This window comes from Sphaeramia orbicularis, chromosome 7 (genome assembly GCF_902148855.1).
Source record: "Sphaeramia orbicularis chromosome 7, fSphaOr1.1, whole genome shotgun sequence".
Taxonomy (NCBI): Eukaryota; Metazoa; Chordata; class Actinopteri; order Kurtiformes; family Apogonidae; genus Sphaeramia; species Sphaeramia orbicularis.
The window spans coordinates 43,718,096-43,735,149 of NC_043963.1; the positions used below are offsets into that span (position 1 = coordinate 43,718,096).

A 17,054-nucleotide genomic window follows, 5' to 3' on the forward strand; every position below is an offset into this window, starting at 1 on the left:
GAGAAAAAATTGCAAAAATGCCCAAAAAAAAAGACAAAAAAAGAGAAATATCCTTAACTTTTTGTTTGTAGTGTAGATAGATAGACAGATAGACAGATAGATAGATAGATAGATAGATAGATAGATAGATAGATAGATAGATAGATAGATAGATAGATAGATAGATAGATAGATAGATAGATAGATAGATTCCTGAGTGTCTTTATTCCTCTTTAGGCATGAAAAAACAATGCGATTGAATTTTTTTATTTTATTTTTTTTAATAAACCTGTTTTTTATGAAGGTAGATTTGTTTCTTTATTGCTTTAATTAAAAAAAAAAAATGTTTGAATGCAAAATATATATATTTACGATCCAAAAAATTGCATCTGAACACTTTTTTCTCTTTGATTGAAGTGAATTTTTTTTTTTTTTTGTTAACAAACAAATCTACCTTCATAATTTTTCATGGAGCTCTAAAAATGTCCACTTTCCTGGACACCGTGTGTTTAATTTTTGAAGCTAAGAATGCAACATCAGAAAGTGATATACTGTGTAAAAACTATAAAATAAAAACATTCTTAATGCATCTAATCTGATGTATATAGATAGACAGAAGTGCAGTAATCAAACACGGTAATCATGATAATTACAATTTAAACAGTAATACTGACCGCCAGGAATTTTACCGCGGTTTATTGCTATACTGGTAATTGTTACATCCCTAGATCCAAATAAGGCAAAAATGAATTTAAAAGTAAAAATGTGGGTCATTTAACAACACTAATCTGTCAAATTGTCTCTGAAATGTCCCATCAGAGAGATTTCAAATACCGTGTTGAATGAATTATGAAAACCTTAGCCGTGATTTTATTCCTGAGTGTCTTTATTCCTCTTTAGGCATGAAAAAACAATGCAAGTGATTTTTTTTTTTTTTTTAATAAACCTGTTTTTTATGAAGGTAGATTTGTTTCTTCATTTCTTTAACAAAAAAAATTTCAATTTAAAAAAAAAGTGTTCAATGCAAAAAATATATATATTTATGATCCAAAAAATTGCATTTGAACCCTTTTTTTCTTTGATTGAAGTAATTTTTTTTAATTGATTTTTTATTTTTTTTTGTTAACAAACAACTAATCTACCTTCATAACACTGGATTACAAAAAAAATGTTTTTTGCAAGTTGTCTAGGTTTGTTCAACTGAATTAGGACCATTTTGCACCGCTAAATTCAAAAATGACATCTGTTTTTCTCAATCAGGTCAGTTTTTTTTTGCTAATTTGATTTTGAAAAATTTTATTTTCTCACAAAATTGATTACATTTTTGTGACTTTATCAGTTGATTTTTTATATAGTTCTCACCCAAAGTAGGTTTTAAGAGAAAAAAAATCATTTTCACAAGCACACTTTATGAAACTTGTGACTTGATTCCTGTTAGGTACAATGGTGTATTCACCGCAGATGTAGCAGAATACGTCAGGCTTATTTTTGCAAGATCTTCTAGTCGAAGCCATTTCATTCACCTGTAATATTAAAAAAAAACATTAATCATAAATTGGCAAAAGTAAAGTCTTCAGAACTCGTTTATTGCAAGAAATATGAAAGAATTTTGTATCATATGATGTCAAAATGCCCATAAATGTAAGCAAAAATGTTAAAAAGCCAATATGTAGCACAGTTCAGAAAGTTGACCTGATTGAGCAAAATTGATGTGATTTTTGGATTCGGCACACCAAAATTATTCTAAATCAGCTCAAAAAACTTAAACAATAAATTTGTTGTTGACCAGTCTTATTTAATAAAAGAGTGTTAAATAATAATAAATAATATATAAACAAAAAAGAAAAACAAAAAAAAAAAAACGAACCTCCACAATATCTGTATTTGATTAATACTTAAAAATATCGATACATTACTTTTTAATATCGGTACAGTATCGTGAAATGAAATATTGCGATATATTGCCAAACCGATATTTAATACAGCCCTATTCCTCAGATAGGACCTGCAGTAGCATTTAACAGATTAGTGCCGCTATCAGCGTGACAAACTACTGTCCCTGTGTCACAATATATTTGTGTTATCAAATGTTATCAATTACACTGGTCAACAACAAATTTATTGTTTAAGTTTTTTGAGCTGATTTAGGATCATTTTGGTGTGCTGAATCCAAAAATCACATTAATTTTGCTCAATCAGGTCAACTTTCTGAACTATGCTACATATTGGCTTTTTAACATTTTTGCTTACATTTATGGGCATTTTCACATCATATGATACAAAATTCTTTCATATTTCTTGCAATAAACGAGTTCTGAAGATTTTACTTTTCCCAATTTATGATTGTTTTTTTTTTAATATTACAGGTGAATGAAATGTCTTCGACTAGAAGATCTTGCAAAAATAAGCCTGACGTATTCTGCTACATCTGCGGTGAATACACCATTGTACCTAACAGGAATCCTGTTAGAAAATGATTTGTTTTTCTCTTAAAACCTATTTTGGGTGAGAACTATATAAAAAATCAACGGATAAAGTCACAAAAATGTAATCAATTTTGTGAGAAGATCAAATTTTTCAAAATCAAATTAGCAAAAAAACCTGACCTGATTGAGAAAAACAGATGTTATTTTTGGATTTAGCGGTGCAAAATGGTCCTAATTCAGTTGAAAAAACCTAGACAACTTGCAAAAAACATTGTTTTGTAACCCAGTGTTATGAAGGTAGATTAGTTGTTTGTTACCAAAAAAAAAAAAAAAAAAATCAATAAAAAAAAAAAAAAATCAATAAAAAAAAATCACTTCAGTCAAAGAAAAAAAGTGTTCAAATGCAATTTTTTGGATCGTAAATATATACATTTTTTGCATTCAAACACTTTTTTTTTTTAATTGAAACTAGAGTCAGGTGAATTAAAAAAACGGATGTTGACTTATGTTACAACAAGCGAAGAAGAAGAAGAAGAAGAAACATGTCGTGGTATGTGTGGACACACCAGGAAACCCATCATTTTTAATTTAGTACGAGATAGAGGGGTAATATATAATAATAACACTGGTCAACAACAAATTTATTGTTTAAGTTTTTTGAGCTGATTTAGGATAATTTTGGTGTGCTGAATCCAAAAATCACATCAATTTTGCTCAATCAGGTCAACTTTCTGAACTATGCTACATATTGGCTTTTTGACATTTTTGCTTACATTTATGGGCATTTTCACATCATATGATACAAAAGTGTTTCATATTTCTTGCAATAAACGAGTTCTGAAGATTTTACTTTTGCCAATTTATGATTAATGTTTTTTTTTTTAATATTACAGGTGAATGAAATGTCTTCGACTAGAAGATCTTGCAAAAATAAGCCTGACGTATTCTGCTACATCTGCGGTGAATACACCATTGTACCTAACAGGAATCAAGTCACAAGTTTCATAAAGTGTGCTTGTGAAAATGATTTTTTTTTCAACTGGGTGATAATAAATAGCATCTGGATACATTTCCCAAAGCTTTAAATTTGGCCGGTAAGCTACAGGGCCATTGGTCCTATTTTTTTTTACTTTAACCTACTATATCAACACAAAAGGCCATAAAACACACAAAAAATATAAAATCCGATTTGAATAATTTATGTAATTTATTGCATAAATAACACAAAGATGCTTAACGAACCTTTTTAAAAGCCTTTAAAAGTGAATATTGCTTCCAAATATTAGGTATATAAAATCAAAATTGTAATAAATTAAAACTATACTGAAATATTGACATAAAAGCATATCTTTACATAGGCGTCCCCCCCCCCCCCCCCCCCCCCAAAAAAAAAAAAAAATGATGAAGATATGGTAAGAAATATAACACCCCCCCACCTCCTTTTCATAAATTTACACATCATATCTCCGGTTGTATTTGCTCTATCAACATCAAATAAAAAATGTGAGAATGTTTCAAGTCCGCACTTTCAAATGCAATCCCCCAGTGGTCCATGTGACCGACTTCTGACACTACATGTTGAAAATGTCATGTGATTCAGTCAGGGGCCCGTGACCGTGGACCCCTAAGGGTTAATAATTTCCACCCTATGAAACAGCAGCGACCTCCGTGCAGATTCTTGAGTTCTTTAGACGCATTGATGCCAAGACTCTCTTCCCTACAAGCAGCAAAACAACCCATGCTCGTGTACACAGATCTGATCACTACATCCTCGGCTTCCAAGCGCCAAATACAATTGTGATTGGTTTTAAGAAATACAATCAAGAGAGAGAGCTTTCCACATATTCTAGTATGATAATGAGCCAGATCTTCTCCAACTATTCGATTATCTGCCAGAACCAACAGCTGCTGACTCAAAAACAGAAACAGTTATTGGTTTCTTTACTCCTACTGTATACTTGTCTACCTCTGCCTGGAAGAAATTCTGAAATACGTTCAACAATTTACAATGAAATCAAAGCTGTGAATCTGCTACAGTCAGAATCAGATTATTTTATTAATACCAGAGGGAAATTATTGGGTGTTATAGTCGCTCCAAACAAGTATAATAAAAAGAAGCAGAAAAGAAATTATTAGTACAAAAGAAGGTTTCTATTACACTGGTCAACAACAAATTTATTGTTTAAGTTTTTTGAGCTGATTTAGGATCATTTTGGTGTGCTGAATCCAAAAATCACATTAATTTTGCTCAATCGTGTCAACTTTCTGAACTATGCTACATATTGGCTTTTTAACATTTTTGCTTACATTTATGGGCATTTTCACATCATATGATACAAAATTCTTTCATATTTCTTGCAATAAATGAGTTCTGAAGATTTTACTTTTGCCAATTTATCATTAATGTTTTTTTTTTTTAATATTACAGGTGAATGAAATGTCTTCGACTAGAAGATCTTGCAAAAATAAGCCTGACGTATTCTGCTACATCTGCGGTGAATACACCATTGTACCTAACAGGAATCGAGTCACAAGTTTCATAAAGTGTGCTTACCAATCTTATTTTGGTATTAATTATATTTTGTGAGAAGATCACATTTTTCAAAATCAAATTAGCAAAAAAAAAAAAAACCTGACCTGATTGAGAAAAACAGATGTCAAAATGTGCAAAATGGTCCTAATTCAGTTGAAAAAACCTCGACAACTTGCAAAAAACATTTTTTTGTAACCCAGTGTAATCACAGGATAAATAGAGAGGAAAAATCATTTGGGAAGTGCCACAAAAATAAAACTGGGTCTTTATGGGAAAATTTTGTGTACCGTTACAGTCTTAATAAATATACACATTAATTCACTATTAAAGGTAGGGTAGGAGATGTTTTCCTGGAGCATTTTTTACTATATTGCTTAAAATCCCCTTCATATCCCAATTACAAGCAATTAATTAAATACTCTAATACAAAAATAAAAAATTTTTGTCACCTGTGGAACGGACAGAATTGAAAAAACACCATCCAATCATTTTAACAGACCCATCGAAATGACTGAATGGTGATATGTCTATCAAATTCAACTTAATTCACATTAATTTTGCTCAATCAGGTCAACTTTCTGAACTATGCTACATATTGGCTTTTTAACATTTTTGCTTACATTTATGGGCATTTTCACATCATATGATACAAAATTCTTTCATATTTCTTGCAATAAATGAGTTCTGAAGATTTTACTTTTGCCAATTTATCATTAATGTTTTTTTTTAATATTGAAATGGCTTCGACTAGAAGATCTTGCAAAAATATGCCTGACGTATTCTGTTACATCTGCGGTGAATACACCATTGTACCTAACAGGAATCGAGTCACAAGTTTCATAAAGTGTGCTTACCAATCTTATTTTGGTATTAATTATATTTTGTGAGAAGATCAAATTTTTCAAAATCAAATTAGCCAAAAAAAAACTGACCTGATTGAGAAAAACAGATGTCAAAATGTGCAAAATGGTCCTAATTCAGTTGAAAAAACCTCGACAACTTGCAAAAAACATTTTTTTGTAACCCAGTGTAATCACAGGATAAATAGAGAGGAAAAATCATTTGGGAAGTGCCACAAAAATAAAACTGGGTCTTTATGGGAAAATTTTGTGTACCGTTACAGTCTTAATAAATATACACATTAATTCACTATTAAAGGTAGGGTAGGAGATGTTTTCCTGGAGCATTTTTTACTATATTGCTTAAAATCCCCTTCATATCCCAATTACAAGCAATTAATTAAATACTCTAACACAAAAATAAAAAAATTTTGTCACCTGTGGAACGGACAGAATTGAAAAAACACCATCCAATCATTTTAACAGACCCATCGAAATGACTGAATGGTGATATGTCTATCAAATTCAACTTAATTCACATTAATTTTGCTCAATCAGGTCAACTTTCTGAACTATGCTACATATTGGCTTTTTAACATTTTTGCTTACATTTATGGGCATTTTCACATCATATGATACAAAATTCTTTCATATTTCTTGCAATAAACGAGTTCTGAAGATTTTACTTTTGCCAATTTATCATTAATGTTTTTTTTTAATATTGAAATGGCTTCGACTAGAAGATCTTGCAAAAATATGCCTGACGTATTCCGTTACATCTGCGGTGAATACACCATTGTACCTAACAGGAATCGAGTCACAAGTTTCATAAAGTGTGCTTACCAATATTATTTTGGTATTAATTATATTTTGTGAGAAGATCACATTTTTCAAAATCAAATTAGCAAAAAAAAACTGACCTGATTGAGAAAAACAGATGTCAAAATGTGCAAAATGGTCCTAATTCAGTTGAAAAAACCTCGACAACTTGCAAAAAACATTTTTTTGTAACCCAGTGTTATTTGTACTAACTCCCCTTCTCACCATCTCCCTGGAATTTTCATCCACAGCTGTAGTGGAGTGTAAGACTGAACGTCAGAGTGGGCTAACTAGAACAAACCTGAGGTCCAGTGCAAGGTTATAATAGTTTTGGATTTTTCATTATAGTTTAGTTTTATTTAGTTTGGACTTTTTTTCTTTAATTCAGTTAGTTTTATTTAGTTTTTAGAGCAGGTTTGCTAGTTTTTATTAGTTTTCGTTATTTTCTAAATGCTTAATTTTAGTTTAGTTGTAGTTTTTTTTTTTTTATATATCTTTTATCTTCTTTGTCTCCGTCATATTTAAATAAATCCCAGACAGGATTCTGCTGATATCTTCCAACTTTAGTCTCCATGTTTCCAGGTAGAGTGGGGACCAGAAGATGACTGTAAACAACAAGTTACAAGAAGTGACAGACCATTAACTGTCGTATGGTGCCAGCAGCTAAAATTGTTGGAGGGAAATAAATCGATTTCCTATCAATCCGACATTGACAAAGACGAAAACGAAGGGAATTTTATGCATAATTTTTTATAAGTTTTAGTTAGTTTTGTAAGCACACAATACAGTTATCGCTTTTTTCTTTTAATTATACTTTTTAGTTATTTCAGTTAACAAAAATGTTTTTACAATTCTAGTTTTCGTCATTTCGTTAGTTGTCGTTAATGATAATAACCTTGGTCCAGTGACTTGGTCTAAGTACTGTGGACTGCTGATTCCAACACTACTGATGATGTGTCCCAAAATTTACATCCTTCCCATGTCTGAGATACAACTCCCATCCCCCTCTCAACATAATGCAAACCTCATGTGCATCCCATCTATTGGCACAATGGACGGTTTAACATCATGATTCCGTAGTGGTACATATCCACTGTCGGTGCTTATATTTGTAGTGATAGTGTATCCACTGTTAATACTTGTATTTGTAGTAGTAGTATTAACTGTCACGGACATTTGTTCTGGTTGTTGGTGGTTGTGCTGATCTACTTTTTGATAGTTCTAGTTCAGTTATCTGTGCATCAACTGCATCCATGCATCTCCCCCTACTTCCTCCCCTTCTCCCCCTCTTCCCCAGTTTCTCTATTTCTCTCTTTCTCTTTCTCTCCTCCTTTAACCTCTGTCTCTAACCCCAACTGGTCCAGGCAGACGTCCATCCTCCAGGACTCAGGGTCTGCTCCAGATTTCTACTTTATGAAACTTGTGACTTGATTCCTGTTAGGTACAATGGTGTATTCACCGCAGATGTAGCAGAATACATCAGGCTTATTTTTGCAAGATCTTCTAGTCGAAGACATTTCATTCACCTGTAATATTAAAAAAAAAACAAACATTAATCATAAATTGGCAAAAGTAAAATCTTCAGAACTCATTTATTGCAAGAAATATGAAAGAATTTTGTATCATATGATGTGAAAATGCCCATAAATGTAAGCAAAAATGTTAAAAAGCCAATATGTAGCATAGTTCAGAAAGTTGACCTGATTGAGCAAAATTAATGTGATGTTTGGATTCAGCACACCAAAATTATCCTAAATCAGCTCAAAAAACTTAAACAATAAATTTGTTGTTGACCAGTGTAATTGATAAGGAATTGGATTGGTAAGCAGAATCAACAATGGCATTGATATTGATCATAGTGTAGATATCTCTTCTGGCCATAAGTTGCCATCTTTAATGCACATTTGTAGGTTTGATATTTACATGTTAATATTTCAATGTTTCTACCAACAGAAAGTACATTGTGCATGTTATTTCATTTATTTTTATTTATTTATTTATTTTATAACTTGGATACATTATTTCAGTGTGTGCATAAGTACTTTTGGAACATTTTGAGCACATTTCAATAATACCGCAATAATAATGATAACCGTGATATGAAATTTTCATATCGTTACATCCCTAATACACACACACAAATGCTCTGAGACCTTCCAGTATTATGATATAGATAAATAAGTGTACAAAATTATGGTTGTGTGTAATTATAATTCTGTAGTTATAAGGTGTGATGACCACAGGTACACTCAAAAAAATGATTCTTGGCTCTAATAAACATCAAGTAATATTTTAAAGTAAAATGTAACCGAAATATACGAAATTTAAAGTTTATTTATCCGAAAAAGTCAAACATAACATAATTTTCCTTATCGTTTCACCCTTAGTGCATATAATATTGTTTTGACATATTCCAGTTCATTGTCACAGAATATTATGAGCTGCTTCTTTCCTGGTACATTCATGTTCAAACAAGAAACTTCCTGCATGTTTCATAAGATATGTCTCATGGCTTTTTCAAAATAAGTTTGAAACAAGTGGTTCATTTAAAGTTTATCATGAAAAAAATCATTGACGTGAGTAATGTTCGTCTTCATAAACTCTAGGTAGTTCACTGTGCATCTATATTCTGAAATTACGAAAAGCCAAACAGGATCCCTCAAAAATGCTCTGAGACCTTCCAGTATTATGATATAGATAAATAAGTGTACAAAATTATGGTTGTGTGTAATTATAATTCTGTAGTTATAAGGTGTGATGACCACAGGTACACTCAAAAAAATGATTCTTGGCTCTAATAAACATCAAGTAATATTTTAAAGTAAAATGTAACTGAAATATATGAAATTTAAAGTTTATTTATCCGAAAAAGTCAAACATAATGTGAATATGCTTAGTATAAAGTGAAGCTAAACAAATAAAGTAAACTTTATTTACTAGATCGCATAAAAAGGCTGAGTGTCACAGTCAAACACAGTTTATGTAAAAGTTTGCATTAACTAAAGCAAATCTGACTGAAGGTATTTAATTTATTCATATTGACTCAATAGGATAGAAAAAACATTGTATTAAATGCAACTCTTTACATTAAACTTATGTAATAAAATTACATGGAAAATTTACATGTAATTAAAATACATAAAGTCAACATTTTTGGCCTACTTATTTTTTTGAGTGTAGGACTGGTTTCCTGTGTGGTTCAGTGGTGCGTTCAGGTGCAATCGTTGTCTCACTGAACGTCCTCCTGTGACTGACCAGCATGTCATGGAGTGGGTGAGTGGAATTGTCTAGTATTGTCTTAATTTTGACATTGTCCTCTCTGACACCACCGTCAGAGAGTCCAACTCCATCCCCTACCATTACTGGCCTTGCAGATCAGGTTGTTGCTGCATTGTAGTACTAGTTAATAACCAGTACTAGTTAATAGTAGTTGAGATTACACGTTTATTGACTTAATTCTTCCTTCTTACATGGTCTTTTTCTCAGTTTTGCCACCCTACCTTTCTCTTTTCTCCTGCCCTCAGTACTTCCTGTTGATTCCCCATCCGAGTAATTCAATGCCCTCATGCATTTGTTCTCCTCCTTACATCCTCTAATCCATATTTCCTTTCCCCTCCTATACCCCTCAGCCTCCCATCCTTCCTTCTCTGCTCCCCTCTTTCATTGCATCGTCTGTTCCCTCTGCATTGTATTTTCAGATCACATCCAGGCGCTGGCTTTACACACTAAGTCACTCTATACCTCATCACTCAGCGGAAAGTCAAGGAGAGGGCAGAGAGAGATGGTGTAAAGGCAACAAAGTAAGGGGTGGAGGGGGTGTATGGAGGGGGGGGGGGGTCACAAAAGAGGAAAATGAAGAACAAGAGTGTAAAGATGACAGGGAGGTGAAAGGTTAGAAAAATTAGACCGAAATAATGATAAAGAGTCATAAAGGATAGAGGAGAAAGCAGAGGGAGGTTTGGGAAAATTAAAGAAATGTTGACGCAAACGATGTTAAAGGGAAAGAAGACGGGATTGAAAAGAGAGAAAGAGAGGATGCAGACAGAGAGCAGAGAGTAGAGTCCAGAGATTTATGGCAGGTTGTTATGGAGCAGCGACTGAATAACAGAAGGTGAGACAAGGTGAATTATTCATGAGGATACAGGGTTGTGTGTGTATGTGTGTGTTTGTCAGTGTGTGTGTGTCATGTGTGTGACAGGAACAGGTGAAACACACACTTAAGTCTCTTAGGAACCCTTAGGCCATCTCATCTACAAAGAAATAGGAAAGACAAGCCATCCAAAACTTGTGGAAAGTCTGGAATATTCGTAGCAAATCGACAAAAACTCACAAAGACACTTCTGCTGTCCTCAGACTGAATCGATAATGTCTTCAACCATGGAGATATTTAACAGCATCACAGATGGTTTACTACTGTGTCTGTGAGCTGAGAAAATCCAATACTATAGTACTTCACCATCATCTTGGTCTTGTTCCGTTATCATTTTTGCCAAGAACAAACACTATCATGGTTCGGCTTCTTCCTCAGATGCCGACTGGTGACGGACAAACAACTTCTGGACTTATTCATTCATGGAAATTCTATCTGTCGCCAAGTTTACAGTCGCCGTTCTGTCACATCAGTGGTCTGTATTGGGAATCTTTAAGATAACAGTAGCAGTAGTAGTTTATTCAGTCATGACAACACCAAATATTGTACACAGTATTGACATTTCACGCAAAAGAAAGAAAAAAAAACAACACAGAATCACAAAATCAAGAATCGTGTTGAATACAGGGTGAGTCAGAAAAAATGCTCTTTTCATTTAAAGAAACTGTACCACTGAAATGGAAATGCTTATTTTTCTTTTGATTATACAGTCATATTGATGTGGTTATTGAGCATGTCTGGCGATTGAATCATTGATTTATGGCATAGCATAACAGAGGGAATGTCCATTGTTTATTGTGCACCGAAATATCTGCCAACACAGTTTATGCCACCGTGAATGAAATTAAAATTGTCAACCATTACAGCATGTTTACTCGCCATCAAAATGTTTTGTCTCAACGAAGTCGTCCGGCACGACCTTCGACCTGGCTACCAGTCAGATTGATGCAAATCTGTGCTCGTTGTCGCATCTCTAACACAGCTCTTCTCGCCATTCGTGTTCGTCGTAGGGCTTGGATTTCAGCCGTGATGCGATTTCGGAGTTCCTGAAGAGTTTGTGGAACAGTCTGATACACACGGTTTTTAAGATACCCCCACAAGGTCTTGGAACTGCCGGATGGTTTCTTGGACGCTACCAGTTTCGCAGAATTTTGTCACCATGAAAGCTCTCTGCACATCCGTAAACTGTGGTCTTGCCATGATGAAAACTCCCTGGGCACTGTCATGTAGGCCTATGTCCTGAGTGTGAAAGCAAAGCCCCGACTCCTGTAATTGTTGTCAATTTCAAGTTTGTTCACTGTGGCATACATTGTGTTGGCAGGTATTTCAGTGCCCAATAAACAATGGACCTTCTCTCTCTTATGCAATGCAATAAATCTATGACTACATCATCAGACATGCTCAATAACCACATCAATATGACTGTATGGTCAAAAGAAAAATCAGTGTTTCCGTTTTAGCAGTACAATTTCTTTAAATGGAAAGAGCGTTTTTTCTGACTCACCCTGTAATGTGTTGAATAATGACTGAAAAGGTATAGGCAGAAGCAGACTGCTTATCAAAGCCTATCCTATATTACAACTTTTTAGGCTACCAACCTCCAAAGAAACAACAACAGATAATTAATCGCATTTGTAAGCTTCAAAAATAGCTTTACAAACCATTTTCTTAAAAACCAAAAAAGAATTACATGTTTTTAAATTTATGTTGGCATCATTCCAAAATTTAACTCCAATAATGGACACACATCTCCTTTTCATACCTTTTTGTACAGTAAATTTGCAAACATCTCTGAGATTATATGGAATGTCCTGAATTGAAAAGAACCTCTGTATTGGGTCAGGGAGCATTTTTGATTTTGCTCTGAACATAATTTGCATTATTTTATAATAAAAGAGATCATAAAATTTCATCACATAAGAATTTAGAAAAAGTGGCTCCGTGTGTGCATAATAATCAGCCTTATTGATAATACGTATAGCTCGTTTTTGCAGTTTTATTATTGAATTTATGGTGGTTTTGAAGGTGGATCCCCACAATTCCACACAGTAAGTTATATAGGGAACAATCAATGAGTAATAGATTAAATGCAAGGCCTTGGAATTCAATACATTTCTAGATTTATACAAGATTGCAAGTGATTTTGAGATTTTCCCTTTAATGTATTCAATGTGTTGTTTCCATGTTAGCTTTTGATCAACGACAACTCCAAGGAATTTAGTCTCAGAAACTCTTTCAATATCAACATTACAAATTTTTAATTTAACATTACAATCACTTGCATTTAGTAGAGAAAGAACGCCCCAATACATAAAATGTGAGAGTTTTGTCGGAGTTTTGACGCCAAAATCCCAGATCAGTCCAAATATTAACAAGATTTATTCAAAAAGCCCCGACGTGTAAGGCAAGGTTCGGTAATAAAATGCTCTTTCATTGCAATTAGGGATGTCCCGATCCAATCTACAGATTGGTATCGGCTGCCAATCTGGCATTTTCTAAAAGATCCGATTTATGCCACGTTTCCACTACATGGAACCAGCTCGACTCGGCTCGGCTCAACTCGGTATTCCTGGAGACTGTTTCCATTACAAGATACTACCGACTTTACAGTACCTGGACGTCATAGCGATGCAGCGCGTTATTACTTCCGTGTCATCTATTCAGAGAGTTGCTGAAAACTCACTTGTTGCGTGTTGTCTCGTCTGAATTTTTACATCAGCCACCAAAGACTGAATCTCCTCGACCGACCATGGTGTAGTTTTGGGCTGTTAGCATGTAGATTAACCCTTTCATGCATGAATTATGAGATCCTTAGTTGAGATTTTTTTTTTTTTTTACTGTTTTTATTCCTCTTTAGGCGTGAAAAAATGATGTGATTGATTTTTTTTTTTTTTTTTATGAACTTATTTTTCATGGAGTTAGAAAAATGTCCACCCTGCTGAACACGATGCGTTTAATTTTTGAAGCACAGAAACATGTAGTTAAAACCCATCATCTGAAAGTGATATACTGTGTGAAAACTATGAAATAATAACATTTGTCATGTAGCTGATGTTTTCTCACATTTTTAACATACTTTAATACTAGTTATTACTCACTTCATGGAGATGATATGCAAAAAAAAAAAAAAAAACTTTTTGATTAAGACAACTTTTATTATTAGTCTTATAACAATTAACAATTGATTTACACTAAAATATATTACTGCAGATCAGGTTTATCAAGAACAACAAAGTTACAGTAATGGTGTGAATTGCAGTGTATGGGATGATGCATTAAGTGTCCGCTGTGTTGGATGATATGAAACTAAAACAACAAAACCCATGAATTTAACAAGAGAAGAATAGCTGTCCACTGTACTGACCAGTATGCATGAAAGGGTTAATGTACCGCTATATTTACTGTCAACTTCCGCATCTGTTTTTTGTAAAACGGCGGTCACAGAGACAACTGTCTGACCAATCAGTGGTCTGCAGTGTTTACACGTCACATTTTAGTACCTGGTCCCCAGTCCTGGAACCTTGGCAGAGGTGATGCCAAAAAAGTAGTACCGGGTACCAGATTCCAGGTCCTTTTTTGCAATGGAAATGCAAAAAGGCCGAGCCGAGTCGAGTCGAGTCGAGCCAATACCACGCTGTGGAAACGGGGCATTAGTCATGAGATCAGGCTGATCCGGACCTGGTTCAGGAAGGGGGGGGGGCTTTTGTGGAATTATTTGATCAGACCCAACCTACCCCGCAAATAAACTGATATTCTTTTGATCCACCCCAACCCAACTCATGAATAACCTGCTTCACATCACTAACGCACGGCACCGAACGCACCCCCATATAATACCTGGATGGACCTGTCCATAGACACACTACAGCAGTGGAAAATATAAGAATTTGTCCCACAGTAAGAATTTGGAAAGTGCAAAAATTATGCTAAAGTTATTAAGAGTCAAAAGTGTCGTAGTTGTTCTAGTTCAAGTTCCACATTCAGCCCAATTGTGATCTCAAGTAAAATAATAGCATATAACCTATAAATAATGACTCCAAATTTAAATCAGAATTTCATTATAAAAAGTCCATATCGGATCGGTATTGGATAGGTATCGGCAAAACTAATCCCCAAAAAAAATCGGATCCGATCGGAAGCAAAAAAATCCAGATTGGGACATCACTAATTGCAATTACAATTGAAATTTCACTTTTGTCTTTTAGATTTATTTTGCTATATTCTCAGCTAAAACATTTCCAAACATGTCAATATTTTTATTATAATATATATATATATATATATATATATATATATATATGTGTGTGTGTATATATAATATTGTTGTTTTTTTTTTGTTTTTATTTTACACATGTATTTTAATGTTTGGTCAATGTTTTATTATCCTGTTAAAATGAATGTTATATATATACTTGTGTATTCTCTAATGATATTAATAACACTACATGTCCATATCTTGTGTGTCGGATGTAATTGCAAATAAGCAGATTTGTCTATTATTAGGCTGTTGTTTTTCATTTCTTTGCTTCCATTATTTTTCTTTTTTTTATTTATTTTTTTTGTTTGTTTTATTCTTCTTTTATTTATAATTTTACCTTTTTTGTTTTATGAGTACTTTGCTGTTTTTTTATTACTATCATTAAGTATGTTATGTAGGACCAGGAGTGGAAGGGTATTGAATATTCAAATGTTCAATGTAACTTAAATCTGCACCAAAAAATGATAAATAAATATGTTTTAAAAAATAATAAAAATGAATGTTCTGCCTTTTGATTTGTCTAATTTCTATGAAAGTCTTTATCCTATCCTGACCATAGACCATAGTTTAAAAACCAGGGTTTAACCCACTTTTTATTGGAAAAGAAATGATGACGTGACATTCATCTGGACAACTATTGATACCGACTGGTATTAAAACCTTTATATTGATAGAATTTTTGGCTGAATTGCCAAACTCTAACCTTAACCCCCTGAAAAACTGTCAATACAACTACTTAAAGTGATGAATTGCTTGCAGAGGAGGTATAGTCATATTCTAACTCTCAGCTTTTCAGAGTTTACTTTGCAGGGTAATATCATTTGAAGGACAGTGATAGTCTGCGGTTAATCCAGCTGCCTTTTGAGACGGGAACTACAGTAGATTGTAACTTAGAATAACATATTATGTAATAAGACGTTCTACAGGGTTATTCAAAAGAATGAACCGATTTCATGACGCATTACTTCAGTTCTCAAGTATCGTCATGGAATGAGTCAGTGACCATTTGAAAGAGGAGTTTTCTAAGTTTGAGGTTTTTTAAATAAAAAAGTGCCCCAGGGATGGATTGGTCGGAAGGGGGTTCAAGACCTTGCTCTTTGTGCTTGACCTGCGAGATCCCCAGACCTCACTGTGTGTGATTTTTTCTTGTGGGGATACGTAAAAAATCGCGTTTATGTTCCACCGCTACTCACTAACCTTGATGACCTTAAACATTGAATAGGAACAGTGATCAACTCAGTGGATCATGATATGCTAATATGCGTCTGGGAGGAATTCTCTTATCACATTGTTATTGTCTGTGCTGCAGGTGGTGGACACATCGAACACTTGTAAGACAGGAAATAAAAGTTGATCGTGAGTAGAATACTTGTGACTTGGCTGGAGTTTTCTATTGCTTTTCCTTATTAAAATATTGCGTAATGAAATCGGCTGATTCTTTTTGAATAACCTTGTAAAATGAGCCACAAGACTTGACAAGTCATCAGTCAGATCAAGTCAGTTGAAACCCTGCAAATCTCCCCTGTAACATCCTCAAATGGTTTTGAGTCTTTGGCCTGAACTGGGTTTAAGATCAGGTCTCTATAGATTATGTTCAAGCAACAATTTGATTCCACAGACAGAGAGTAAAAAAGTGAACGCTTCACTGATGGACAAAACCCTTCCAGATGTAAAACCGGTAGTCCACTGCTACTTTATCTCAACTGGAAACTAAGACAGAAAGAGAAAGCTCTACAACTGGCAAAGCACAAGGGAACTGAACTTAGATGTGGAATAGCCTAATTTGTGATAGAGCTAGAGATGCACACTAAGGGTGTATTCACACCTACCATGTCTGGTCCGTTTAAAACGGACCAGAGTTCGTTTCCCCAGAAAGTCCAGACTGTTTTTTTAGGTGTGAATACAAACATGCAAACTCTGATTCGAACCAAACAAGCGGACCCAGACCATCTCTTCTAGGTGGTCTCAGTCCACTTCCAAATGGACTCTGGGCCGGTTCACTTCTGGTGTGAATATAACCGACCTCGAACCGAACCAAACCAAGGAATCT

General features: G+C 34.0%; 1 protein-coding gene across 1 annotated transcript in view; it reads right to left on the bottom strand.

Annotated features, from left to right (window-relative positions):
• The window catches only part of LOC115422428 (plexin-A1-like), an 837,453-nt gene that overhangs the window by 699,757 nt on the left and 120,642 nt on the right, over positions 1-17,054 (bottom strand).